The 13,663-nt window shown below is 38.9% G+C and overlaps 1 pseudogene; it reads left to right on the forward strand.

Moving 5' to 3' along the window:
- Window positions 1-7,852: 7,852 nt before the first annotated feature.
- Window positions 7,853-13,663, forward strand: part of LOC120774572 — a 111,124-nt pseudogene continuing 105,313 nt past the window's right edge.

Below are 13,663 nucleotides of genomic sequence, written 5' to 3' on the forward strand. Positions count from 1 at the left end.
GTTAGTTCTGCTTTCTCCAGAGCCACTCAAAGAGTTACGCGGATCTCGCCGAGTTTACAACAACGCGCCAGTCGTTATTCCTTTTCGCTGTTTGGCGCCAATAGGAGATTCCTAGTGTAGCCGGATCCTTCTCTACCTGATCGTTCCAACGGAGTGGAGGTCTTCCTCTTTCTCTGCTTATCCCTGCGGCTACTGCGTCGAATACTTTCAGAGATGGAGTCTTTTTATCCATTGGGACGGTATGACCTATACCAGCGAAGCCGCTGTCTCTTGAAGCACTTTCCTGGAAGTTGTTCCGATTTTTTATTGCGAAAAAAGCTTTCGTACTCTTATTGAGAGTCATCAAAAGGATATAATTTCAGCAAACGTTTTTGATTTCAACCCAATTTCTTTAACATTGAGATAATATCAAAATCAGTATTTATATTTGCCAACGCATCCGAAGAACTTAAAATAATATGATCCTTTAATAAAAAAAAGCGACTGATATTAACACATTCGCTACGGCAGTCATTAAACCAGCAATTATGAGCCAGACAAACTTAAAACTGACAGTTAAGATAACAAAAAAAAGAAGGATGCGTATCAAGTGCAACAACAATGTGCCACAATGAAAGGAAGTTATTATTTGCATGAAGATATGCCGTTAAATGGCTTTTGTGTTTACCGTTACACCTTTTGTTGACGTTTGTCAACATTTTTAATGACAGCAATTCAGTGCTGCCTTGGCCCGTTGGTATATCCGTGTGCTGGGCGGCAAGATATCCTGTCGGCTGTCCGTGTGGTTGGTTGGTTCGGCGGCAAGTGCGTTGCATGTTGGTGGTAGATTCGACGATGTTCGTGTCTTTCGGTATCATTGCACGAGTCATTTGCACTTGTGAATATTCATATTGTGTAAATGGGATTTTCTTATCATTTTTTATATACAGCAATTGTTGGCATTTCAGATGTAAGGCTTTTCGGTCACATTCCATTTTCATTGCGGCAAGATAGTGGAAATGAGTGCCGTTAAATGAAGGGAAAACTGCGTAAATGCATATGCAATTTTCATGGTTGAGAAAACGATTAAATTACGACAAAGGTGTAACTGGATGTTATGATGACTTACATATAAATTTATAAAAGTATTTTAAAAAAAGATATAACAAGTAGGGAAGAGCGATTTCGGGTGCAACCGAACATTTTATACTCTTTCAACATGCAAGAATCTATGTCAGGGAAATACCTTAAGGTTGCAAACCGTTAACGAAAGGATCGGAATCCAAGCTATTATATATACATATATGTATATATGTACAGTTGAACTTCCCTAACTCGAATCACCAAAATGCACAAAAAAACTTAGTGAGACTTCGAGTTATGGAAGGAAGTTTATATGAAATTTTACTTCTATTGTTAACTCAAGAGTTCGATGTGATTAAATTCAAATTGAATTTTTAATTTATACTTCGCATGTTTTTCGAATCGGTGTCTTTTTCTGTAAATTGGTAGTACTGTAAGTGACATCTTTGCTAAATTTCACGTCAAAATATTAATTAGTATTTGAGATACGCGTCGATTTGTGAGACTCTAAAAGTGAATTCTTCGATTTTTACTGTCTGAATTTATTGAACAAAGAAGTGTTATAATGCAACATCTCGTACTGCATTGGTTAGCCGTGATCATTTCACCATATTTTCAAGTAATATCGTGCCGCAACCACCGCATTCGCCTGATTTACCTTCGTGTAACTTCTGGCTACCAGCAAGTTCACATGACCACTCCGAGGACACCGTTTTGACTCAAATGAGGATATAAACTGAATCGCAGAAAGCTCTGATGGCTATCACGACGGAGAATTTTTCCAAGTGTTATGATTACTGAAAATTCGTTGGCATAAATGTATTCCAGCGGGAGTGAATTACTTTGAAGGAGACGAAATGTACAAAATTCACATTTAAATTTGATCACAGCAGTAGTAATGTATGTATATATAAAATATATGTTACACATACACTGAATAACACGGTTAATTGGTTCCGTGTTAATCGAAATCGTGTTATTTGATACTAATAAATCATACAATTTTGGAGATTCCGTTCCGTGCTATTTAAAACCGTGCAACTCGGAACTCGAGATCCATACAAATTTGTACATTTGGTTCCAACGATTAATTCATTCAATTTAGAAAAGTGAAACTTAAAAATTTAAAAGGAAAAATTTTATAAACGCAATAATTTTTAAATTACATATGTTCAACCACTGATTCAAATGCATTATTGCGTCATACTACAAACAGTCGTTCGAAGGAAAATTATACTCAGTTTTTAACAGGAATTTTCGGGACTTCGTGTAATTCGAACTCCGTGTTATTCGAGGGTTGTCGCAATTTTTAACAGTGCTATTCGAGATTTCGTGCAACTCAAGTACCGTGCTATTCGAGGGATACCTGTATGTAGGTAGTATATGGGAGTTAAGGGTAGTATCGATTTTATCTCTTTTCGCCAACACTACCTACTGTAATACTCATAAAATGTTCTCTGAGGTTCATGTTGGTTGATGTTGGCAGAAAAACACGTTCCCTAATTTTTATAGAGATAACTCACATTTGACTAATATATGCGCTATAAAGTCACCTGAAAGTTCGAAAATAGTTGTGTTAGATATATGGGGACTCAGGGAAGTAGTAACACGATTCAACCCGTTTTTGACACACAGACGTACCATTGTCAGAAAAAAATTTTCCCTGAAGTTCACTTATAGTATATATCACGCACATTGACCGATTTTGCGGTAAAAAAGTCAATTATAGGTAGTGGGGTTCAAAACAAAAGGTTTCTAAGTTCTCAAATACAGTTTTTGGATGGGTTTTGTTTAGGCTTTGTAAAGGAAGTACACTCACCTTAAAACTCTTATTAATTGAACTCAATAAAGGTAAGTCAGGAAAGACAACTTAAAAATTATTATAAGTTGAGACTCTTCATTGCTTTTTTCAGCCCAAAAAGCCTTTTCATATTAATAAGAAAGTGTGATTACTCGGTTTTACTTTGTCAATTGACTTGACCGTCTACTGTATATTGAGTTTTGCTTGAACATCTTCCCTGAAGCATATTAAGGGTCTATCAATAAGGATAACGTCATGTTAAAATGCAATGAAACAATCAAACCGCATGATCCTAGCGGGGCCATTTCGAGTCTCCAAACTTCGCGCGTAATATGTCTATGTTCAGGTGGCCTCCAGAAAAGGAGATCGATTCAAGAAAAAAAGTTGGTGGTAACGGTATTCCTTGCCCCATTTCGTAAGAAATAAGGCCCATTGATATCCACATACCAGAAAAAAGAACCAAACGGTAAATTTTTGGGGATGCAATCGCTTTTCTGGAACTACACGTGAATTTGTCTCATCCCAATTCCGACAATTGTTTGTGGACGAAGCTATTGAGCTAGAAATAGCCCTCATCTCAGAATATAATTTTTCGATGAAAGTGAATTTGTTTATTTTTCGAAAAGCGTGAATTTGCGTCATAATCTCAAGCAATTTCCAAACGCTGTACCAAAGTGAAACGTGACTTGAAAATATGGAAAACCTTACTGAACACTTTGACACAAATCCGTAAACAAAAGTGCCCCCCACGAGTTTTCAAAATCACGTCACCTCTATTTGTAGACGCTGAGTATGTTCGTTTTTTTCATAGATCAACTAAAGTGAGGAAATCCCAAAAGATTCTTCTGACATTATTGATAAGTGTTCTATTAATAGATTATTGTTATAGATTATGTACTATTATTGAAATGTACGATATCATAAAGTAATTATGGCTTGCAAATAGTAGAAGTTTGGGAGATACTCACATTTTCGTCGGGAACGCCACTACAGTATATTATATACTCAACTACAATACAAATCGAACGATCAAGATCAAGTTCTTGTATGGAAAACTTTTTAAGTTTACGTGATATCTTCACGAAAGCCAACGTTGCAATCTTCAGAGAAAGTTTGTTGGGGCGAAACTGACCTATTTTGTCATAAAATTAAAAAGGGGTCTCACGGTTTTGAAACAGTTGATTAAACCAAAGTTTATAAGTCTATCGAGCTCATCTATAAATTTTTGTAGTTGAAAACATTGACTATGTTCAAATACACTTAAAGTTGGAAAATAATGATGATGACGATGAAACAAGACAAAAGTTTTTCAAATTAATAAGATTTTTCTTAGAAATGTAGAGTTAATTTCACCAACGGACAGCAAAGAAAATAAATAGCTTAAAATGAAAGACTATATAATATAAAAAATACGCTGTATAATAGATTTACATACATATACGTATGTATATGGATATAATCGACTCTATACATTTTTCTACAAGGTCTGTCGCAAAAGAACAGGACTGTTAAAAAAAAAAGCAACAAAAAATTAATATTTTTCAAAAGTTATATTTTTTTATTCAAAGTAGTTTCCTTGTGCTTCGATACAGCGTTTAGCCCGGTCAATTAGCATTTCAAATGAGTGTTTAAGGTCATTTTTCGGAATGCTCTTGAGAATATCGGTCCTCGCCTTTTGGATAGCTGAAATGTCCTGAAACCAGTGTCCTATCATGGGCAAATGAAGTTTTCCAAATAGGTACACAGGGTAATCACAGGGTGCCAGATCAGGTGAGTAGGGTGAGTGATTAATGGTTAATATGGATTTTTTTGTCAAAATATCAGTGACAAGCGTCGACCGATGACACGGCGCATTCTCGTGCAATAGGCGCCAGGACCCTGCCTCACGGTATTATGGTCGAGCACGACGAATGCACCAAGGTAAAACACCCTCGGAATCGTAAAAACAAATCAGCATTGCCTTTATTTTTGACTTCTGAAGACGACCGACTTCTGATCGTCACAGAGGTCTCACGACCTTCTTGGAATCGCTTAAACCACTCATGCACATAACTACGGGATAGAAACCTTTTCCCAAGTTTAAAACAAAATTTAATATTTGCTCTTTGCATTTTACGACCGATGACCAAAAGCTGCTGTCACTTTTTGATCGATAACATCGATTGTAGTTATCCAATTGTCTTAAAATTTTTACAAAATGTCAGCAAGAGATCAAACTTTTTATTTCATATACCCACCAATAGGTGGCGCCACCAGAAACAGTTATATTTAGAAAGTTCTGTTTTTTTTGCGACAGACCTTGTATTTCTCTCTTCATACTTTTCAACGCATTCATCTTGAAGGCGCCTTCTAATAATTTTCTTGCATAATAACTCATACCCAGCCATTAACAGTAATTTTCCATAAATTTTCTTAATGAATGTCCGCGAATTATAGCAATGCCTTATCATAAATCAGCGTTAATTGTCATTATAAGACGACATAAATTAGTGATTTAACCTTTTAGGCCAAGCAGCGCACACTCCACTCATTTGTAAGCGGCTCTCGCGAGCAGTGAAAACTCCTTACATATGTGCACGCTCTCCTCCCACCTTCCAAATTACACAATTAATCCTTTGCTAGCGTTATTTATGTATTTATGTGCATACGCATTATGCCAATTAGATGCATTACGGCCATGCCACCAATTTGCAGCAACAACAACCGAAGCCAAGTCAACACCGCCGAAGCGAGATTGTTAAGCGAAGTACGCGCAATTAAATGCACCTGATGACAGGGCCCAGCAATTGCGCGCTCGTGTCCGCCCACATTTGTCGCTTATGAATGTGAATTACGCGTGATATGGCGGCGTGGCGACCAGCTTGTACAACTGCAGGTATGTGTGTGAGTGTGTGTATGTGCAGACATTAATCATGGAAATCTTGCATATGATACAATTTGCATGCAACACACATATGTATATTTATGCGAATATATGCTCGTTCGGGTTTTTGTGTCATTTGAGAGAGCAAATTTAAGCACGAGAGACGTTGGAAACGGATAACATAACAGAATAATATTTTTTGACTTTTACAGGTAAGCGATTTGAGCAATAGGTCGTACCCCCAGAAAGAGGGTAGATATATCTGTAGATCCAAATTTATGATTAACTGCGTATTAATCGTGGGTTCTAAGTAATTTGAATAAGTTTTCATAAAGCGCTGATTAAATACGGCAACAGTAAATCTCATGGTCCGGAACCCAGCCTCCTTAAAACAACTAACTATCCATTTCGGTAGCAGGTTGGTAATACAAGCCTTTAGCTGAGTGACGAAGCAATCATGATTAGTTAAAAATGGCTGATTTAATTATCAATGGCTTCGAGTTATGAACTTATGAGTATTATGGTTACCAACAAGGCCATAGGAATCGCAAGATATTTTAAAGCTGATGAGCTTGCACAGATAGGCACTTCAATTTCACTGCCAGTAGAGAGCCTGTTCTTGATCTTACATGAGCTTGGGGAGCACTGATCAACAACTAGCACATGAATAGGTGAAGTAATTCGTAAGAGTTTTAGTAGTCTCGTCCTTAGTAAGGCTTTCCTTTTTCTAATTTTAATGGCATAAACTGATTCAGGCGGAAAAACTTTACTTAATTGCTTGGATTCCAATCCTTTGGTTAACGTTTTGCACCTTAAAGTGACCTGAATTTGGTTCTTGCAAGACGCTAGAGCTAAAATTTTTGGTTGCACCCGAACTATGCCCTTTTTTACTTGTTCTTTTATATAAATTAATATATCCTGTCTACTTGAGCGTTTTTTAATTCCCAAACCGTTCAAATGTCAGCATATTTAAACTTTTTCAGTATAATAAGTTATAGTTTCCCCAATCGATTACGATGGGCAATGGAACGCCCGACAACGAAAAAATTCGAATGAAATTACTCGCCTGAAGAACAACAAAGCGGCGAGAGAAATGGATTGCCGGTGGCGAAGAACTGATCAGGACCATCCATCACCTAAGTGTGCTCTGCCCAATCCACACAAAGGGAGACCACAATCTCCTTCAGCTACCGTGAGATAAGCCTGCTCAACATCACATATAAGGTTCTACCAAACGTTCTGTGTGAAAAATTAAAGCCCACCGTCAACTAACTGATTGAACCTTATCACTGTGGTTTTAGGCTAGAAAATCCAACAACTGACTAGATATTCACCATGAACCAAATCTTGGAAAAGACCCGTGAAAGGAGGATCGACACACACCACCTCTTCGTCGATTTTAAAGCTGCTTTTGATAGCACGAAAAGAGGCTGCCTCTTTGCCACTACGTCTGAATTTGGTATCCCCGCAAAGCTAATACGGCTATGTAAAGTGACGTTGAGCAATACCAAAAGCTCTGGAAAGGACCTCTCCGAGCCGTTCGATACTAAACGAGGTTTCAGATAAGGTGACTGCCTATCAATCTTCATTCTATACCTGGAGAAAATAATTCGAACTGCAGAACTTAATCGAGAAGGTACAATCTCCTATAAGAGGGTACAGCTGCTGGCGTACGCAGATGATATCGATATCATTGGTCACAACATCCGCGCCGTTAGTTCTGCTAGACTGGATGAGGAAGCGAAGCAAATGGCTCTTCGTAGTCGTACATTATTTCATCTACCAGTGTTAACACCAACAACAATGTCAGCCTCGAAATTCAACGCAGAATAACTTTTGCCAACAGGTTCTACTTCGGACTGAGTAGGCAATTGAGAAGTAAAGTCCTCTCTCGTCGAACAAAGACCAAACTTTATACGTCATTCATTTTTCCGTCTTGCTATATGGTGCAGAGACATGGACGATGATAACATTTGATGAGACGGCGTTACGTGTTTTCGAGAGAAAGCTTATACGGAAGATTTATGGTTCTTTGCGCATTGGCGACGGCGAAGGCCGCAATCGATACAACGATGAATTGTACATAGTTCAGCGAATTAAGAAACAGCGGCTACGCTGGGTAGAACATGTCGTCCGAAAGGACAAAACCACTCCAGCTCGACACAGTACCAGCCGAGGTAAGCAAAGGAAGAGGAAGACCTCTACTCCGTTGGAAAGATCAAGTAGAGAAGGACCTGGTTACACTTGGAATCTTCAATTGGCGCCCAACAGCGGGAAGGAAGAACGATTGACGCGCTGTTGCAAATTCGGCTATAACCACTTAAGCCAATAAAGAAGAAGAGAAGAAGCTTCAACAATTCATAAGAAGAAATACTGTGAGATATACGTTGCTGGCATTCTAAAGACAGCAATCAAATGTGGACTAGAAAACACACCTATACATATACCTGATTAAATATAAGCCACGGCACAAAGGTTACGAAAAGTGCTCTAAGTGCTGAAGAAGGACATATCTTTAAATTGGAATAGGTGTAAGATGACGGGTGCGCTACTGCACAATCAAATATATTAAGAAAAAAATATTAAGAATTTATCACAAAACTGAAAGCGAAAGAAAAATACTAAAATCTTGTTTTATTGCGTCAGAATTTCCAACAAACCACAAAGTAAACAGTGGCTTCGGTTCTACAGTGGTACTTGCGTTTCTTTAACAAACACTCTAAAGCCTCTACAGTTGGCGATTAGACACGGTAAATCATTTCGACATTTGAGCGGACCAGCCGCCGACCCACGCGGACCAACGACGTCTGATGGCCCATCAACAGCCGACGCACAATTGCACAATGGACTGAATGAATGAAGATGAGTGAAGAATAGCGCTTCTGGCAGCCCATAAGCACACAATTTGACTTGGCGTTTTATTGACTCACGGAGCCTGGGATTAAAAATAAAGAAAAATGGAAAAAACTAAAAAAAAAAATCTCAAGGGTTGTTTGTGGAAGGTGGTTTTGAGCATATTTTTTTCTATTTTGTGATTTTTTGTTGATTTTGTTGCTACTTTTTAATGCTGCGTGCGCCCCCACATAATTGCGGTTAATTAAAGCGCCGCGTTTTGCTCACCACCCCCGAAGGCGGCGCGCAGTTTTGACGGCTGTTGCTTGGTGAGCCTCGCGCTTTCTTTCGCGGCTGTTGCGCGCTACGGTTTCCCGGCTTGTTGGGTGTTGCCGCCACTCAGCGGTGATTTTCTATTTTTTTGGGCAATTTTCCTTTGCTATTAAGAAAAAATTAAATTGATTATTAATGGATGCGCGTTGTTTGCTTTCTACCCGCGCTTGGCCTGGTTCCTGCTGCAACGTATTTTTTCTTTATTTCCCATAGATTTTACGCGCGAATCCGCTTGAATTATGGAAATGCGCTAAAATGCGCGGAAAGCAGTGAAATTAATTATGGAAATTACTTTTGAAGCTTTTCAACTGTCCGACCAACAACTGCGGTTATTTAAGAACTCGCTGTGTCGCTGGAAATGTGATTTATTTGATGCTCTTATTTTTCAACGATTTATTTTTTCTCATTTCGCGCTTTTTTCATTTTTTCAAACTCTTCTCTTATAATAAGTGGAAAAATGTATTTAATGCTCTGTAGCGGAATACTGTCTTCAACAACCCCCAAATTAGCGCGCTGATGTGGAAAAAATAACAATTTATTTTCATTAATTTTTTAAATGCGTGCGGAACGTGGCGTCTGCTTAACCCTTTGGTTTCGTAAGACAATCCTTTTTCCGTGCACTTTTTTCGCCTGTCTTTTATGTGCTTAAGTAGCTGCGAATGTCATTAAGTATGCCAAACGCAACGCCGTTTGCTGCGTCGCAGGAAATAAGTCTTTTGGGAAGCTCTTGAACTAAATTAACAGAATTAAAATAACAAAAAAAATCTCGCCATTTGTTTAATGGCAATTTGAAAAACAAACTCTTATATGAAGTATTTGCTACGCCTTCTTAGTGCTCCAACAAAACTTTTAAGACCGTAATACTGTATCTTCCGTGTCGTACGGTGTCTGTGGAAGAAAAATGTTTGGCTAAAAAATGGAAAAGTTGTTGAAACTGAGTACATATGTAATTTATATGAGTTCCAGTATTTGCAACGAGAGAATGGAGAGAGAGAAAAGAGCTTATATTGGCCCCTCCAACCGTCGATGAACTAAGCATAACCTCGCTTTATCTCTTTCTATATTGTCTTTTGAGAGATGATGATCACTTTAGAAAAAACTGTTTCTTTGAACATCCAACTTACATAGATACATATATAGTACAATGGATCGATACTCCTTTTGGCGTTCTATGCCAAACCTAAAAGTGAGGTGAGGTGATCCTCGTAGTGCACTATGAATTCCTTCCGCCGAGGCAAAATATCAACAAGAATATTATTTGAGCGACATTTTATGCGATATTTGCGTCAAGTTACTCGTCTGAAATTGCTGGAATAATGGGCGAACAACTCCAGGTTTCTTTATGCATCTTAATGCATCTTGTCATACTGCATTAGTTCTTCGCGACTTTTTTGCCAAAAACTCGACTCATATCCTCCCGCAACCACCGTTTTCGCCTGATTTGGCTCCGTACGACTTCTGCCTATTCTGGAAACACAAAAGAATGCCTTTTTACGCGATTGAGGAGATAAAAACCGAATAGAGGAAGGTCTTGAAGGCGGAATCGGAAAAATATTTTTCGACTCTTTCAAAGACTGGAAAGGGTGTTGGCAAAAGTGTGCTTTATCGGACAAGGATTACTTTGAAGGGGATGAAATTGATTTGGAAGAATATTTATATTTTATAAACAAACTCACCTTAATTTCTGAGTTTTCAGAGTATATATCAAGTTATTCATCACGTTACCTGGTTGGACCGAAAAAGCCACCAACCAGACGGAAGACACGTCTTCAGTGGTTTAGACGTGCTTTCGCTCCGAGGTCCTAAAATCGACTCGGACCACTATCTTGTTGCATCGAAGACACACCCGCCTCTGTGCAGCAAAAAACGCACAAACACAAGGAAGGTTCATCGTCGAAGAGTTGCAATCACAACGTTTTCTACTTGACTTGCACTCCTGCTCTCTGAGAGCACTCATCAGCAACTTGGTATAAGGGAACTATGGGACGGACGTAAGGAGTTTAAAATTCCTTACGTACAGCTGCAAACGAAACCATTCGTTTCCGGAAAAGGCAAATAACAGCTGGTAAGAGGAGGAGTGCAGTCTCTTAGTGGAGAGAAAACACTAACCTCGAAACGTTACAATCGACCACAACATGTGCGGGATGGGATACATAGATACCAAGAGTTGAAGCGGGAAACGAGACGAATTTGCAGACAAGCAAAGAGGGTCCGAAATGCGTGAGTACGAAGAGCTTGACAAGCTGCCGACAGAGGTAATGTTTAAAATTTCTACGAAAAGAATAACAGAAGGTTTCAATACCGGAGCATGCTCTTGTAGAACTCCCAGAAGAGGTCTAGTGACTGATGCCCAGAGCATACTTAGATTATGGAGGGAACACTTCTCCAGCCTGCTGAATGGCTGTGAAAGTATAACACCAGGAGATTGCCATTTCCCGACCATGGGACTCGAATAGCAACAAACCGTCTGAAAAACAATAAAGCGGCGGGGACCGATGGATTGCCGGTCGAGATATTCCAATACGACGACTAAGAGCTGTAGAGGAGCATGCATTAACTTCTTTGTAGAATATGGTCGGACGAATGCCTCACAATTGGAATTTAAGTGTGCTTTGCCCAATCTACAAAAAGGAAGATCACACAATCTACGCTAATTACCATGGGAAAAGTCTCCTAAAAATCGGGTCGTGTTGTCCGAATAGTTGAAAACACTCCACAACTGAGAATATTCGACGCAGTACCCGCCGGGGAAAGCAGAGGAAGAGAAAGATCTCCACTCCGTTGGAAAGACCAAGTGGGGAAAGACCCGGCTTCACTTGAAATCCTCAATTGGCGCCAAACAGCGAAAAGGAAGAACGATTGGCGCGCGGTTGTAAACTCGGTGTCTACGCTAATAAAGAAAAAGATATAGCGAGTCTATGCTTTTAGGGCGGGACATTAATTGGATAACGTAGGGTAAGGGTTTGGTTTGATGACGAAAAAATCAAACTATATTTACTTACAGACTGAAAAGTAAATTTTAAGTGAGTACGATCCTCAGCAGACGATAATAATTTAAGAAAGAGGTACTTTCGTACTTATGTAGGAGATATAGTGAATTATATACCAGTCTTATGACAAATTAGTTTGAAGAATTTATAGTCTAAATGAGTTCAAGTTGTTAAGTCCATATCATTTTATAAGAAAGCAAAGTTTTCTCTGCTTTGAAAATAAAAAGTGAAGAATAACTTAGGCTTTACCAGATATCACAAAAAATGTTCCAAGTACATGGACATGCTCTAGCAGCCTGTCTGAAAATTGAGATAACTCTCAAAACAACAACAATTGCAAAAACTCAAATACATTTTAAGCCCACAACTGATATCACTGTTCCATTGTGGGACGCGTTACGCTAAGCTTTTAACTAAAATGTGTAATTATTGCAATCTGTTACTTTATTTCGATACTTTATACTTTCTAACAACCACCTTTATTAACCCTTTGCATATTGAGAAGTGAGTGGATGTTTTAAAATGCAAATTAATAGCGAGTTCGCTTAAAGTTCGGTCATTTTATGGCGAGTTCATCTTCAATTAGTTGTGAAAATACCCATTTGTACTTGGGTTATACGAAAAGCAACGCTGTAAAAGCCGAATGGGCCATTTGGCGCATTAACCCGCTGTGTGCCATTTAGACAAGTAATAGCGTTATAGTAGCTGACGTAATTGAGTCTCCAGTGCACATTATGAATATTAAAATGTTGTTTCGCGAACATGTTTACAACTTTCGGTGAAGTTTTTTCAACTCAGCTGCTCCCCGCGACCGCGTAATCATACGAAATATTCATGTTATTTGTTGTGTTCATAGTCATAATTCAATTTTATTGCTATCATTACAGGTACTGTTGTTATCTCTACTAATATCCGCCTGTTCCATTAAAGTTTTGGAAGAAAGGGAGCTTTCAATTGCTTGTCGTTTTGCGGCTGTGTTGGTCGCGTCCAAGTTGGCACGTGTTATCACAGCACATAAAGTCGAAGCGGCGCTATCGGCGAACTGTTTCCCATCACCTGACTTCCTTCCTTGATTTTCGGCATTTCGCGTTGCTTTGCGTTGCGCCGCTGCAAATCATCTTCTTGCCTTCCATAAATACTAATTTCACAGGCCATAAAGAAATACATTTCGCAAAACATTTTATTTCACAATTTCATTTTTATTGCATTTTAGATCGTCGCAAATCGTACTGAAGCGTACACACCCTTCCGGCTGCCCTGTCTTGCGCTCTCTCTCTTTTTTTCTCAATTTCTCTAAGTAAGAGTTACCGAAAGCAAGGCACATTTCGCGCATTACGAAGCAAAGTTTGCTGTTTCTTTTTTTTAATATTGCAAAAATGCCTTCATTATGAATAATGACTTCTGCTGATTGCTCTCGCAGCGCCGATAAAATTATTACCACCCAATGTTGCGCGCCAGGCGTGTGTTTCTGTTTCGTATTCCTTGTAAGTGTTATTGACAATCGGTTCATATATCAAGTATAACCGCCTTCTGCTTCATGTTTCGTTACAAGTAATACTGTAAATAAGTAGAAACGCACAAAGTTCCGTGGCAGCATATTTTTGGCACTTATTACATGCCACACTGCCCCTTCCATGTGCCGCATTTTCGCAATTGTCTTGGACCAGCTGTTACCATTGTACTCGCAGCGTGCTGTTAGTCTACTAAATCGCCATATAGCCTCATAAATATTTGAAATTGCTCTACGTGCCGCACAAGCGGATTTTGTAAAATGCGAATGTG

This window comes from Bactrocera tryoni, chromosome 4 (genome assembly GCF_016617805.1).
Source record: "Bactrocera tryoni isolate S06 chromosome 4, CSIRO_BtryS06_freeze2, whole genome shotgun sequence".
Lineage (NCBI taxonomy): Eukaryota > Metazoa > Arthropoda > Insecta > Diptera > Tephritidae > Bactrocera > Bactrocera tryoni.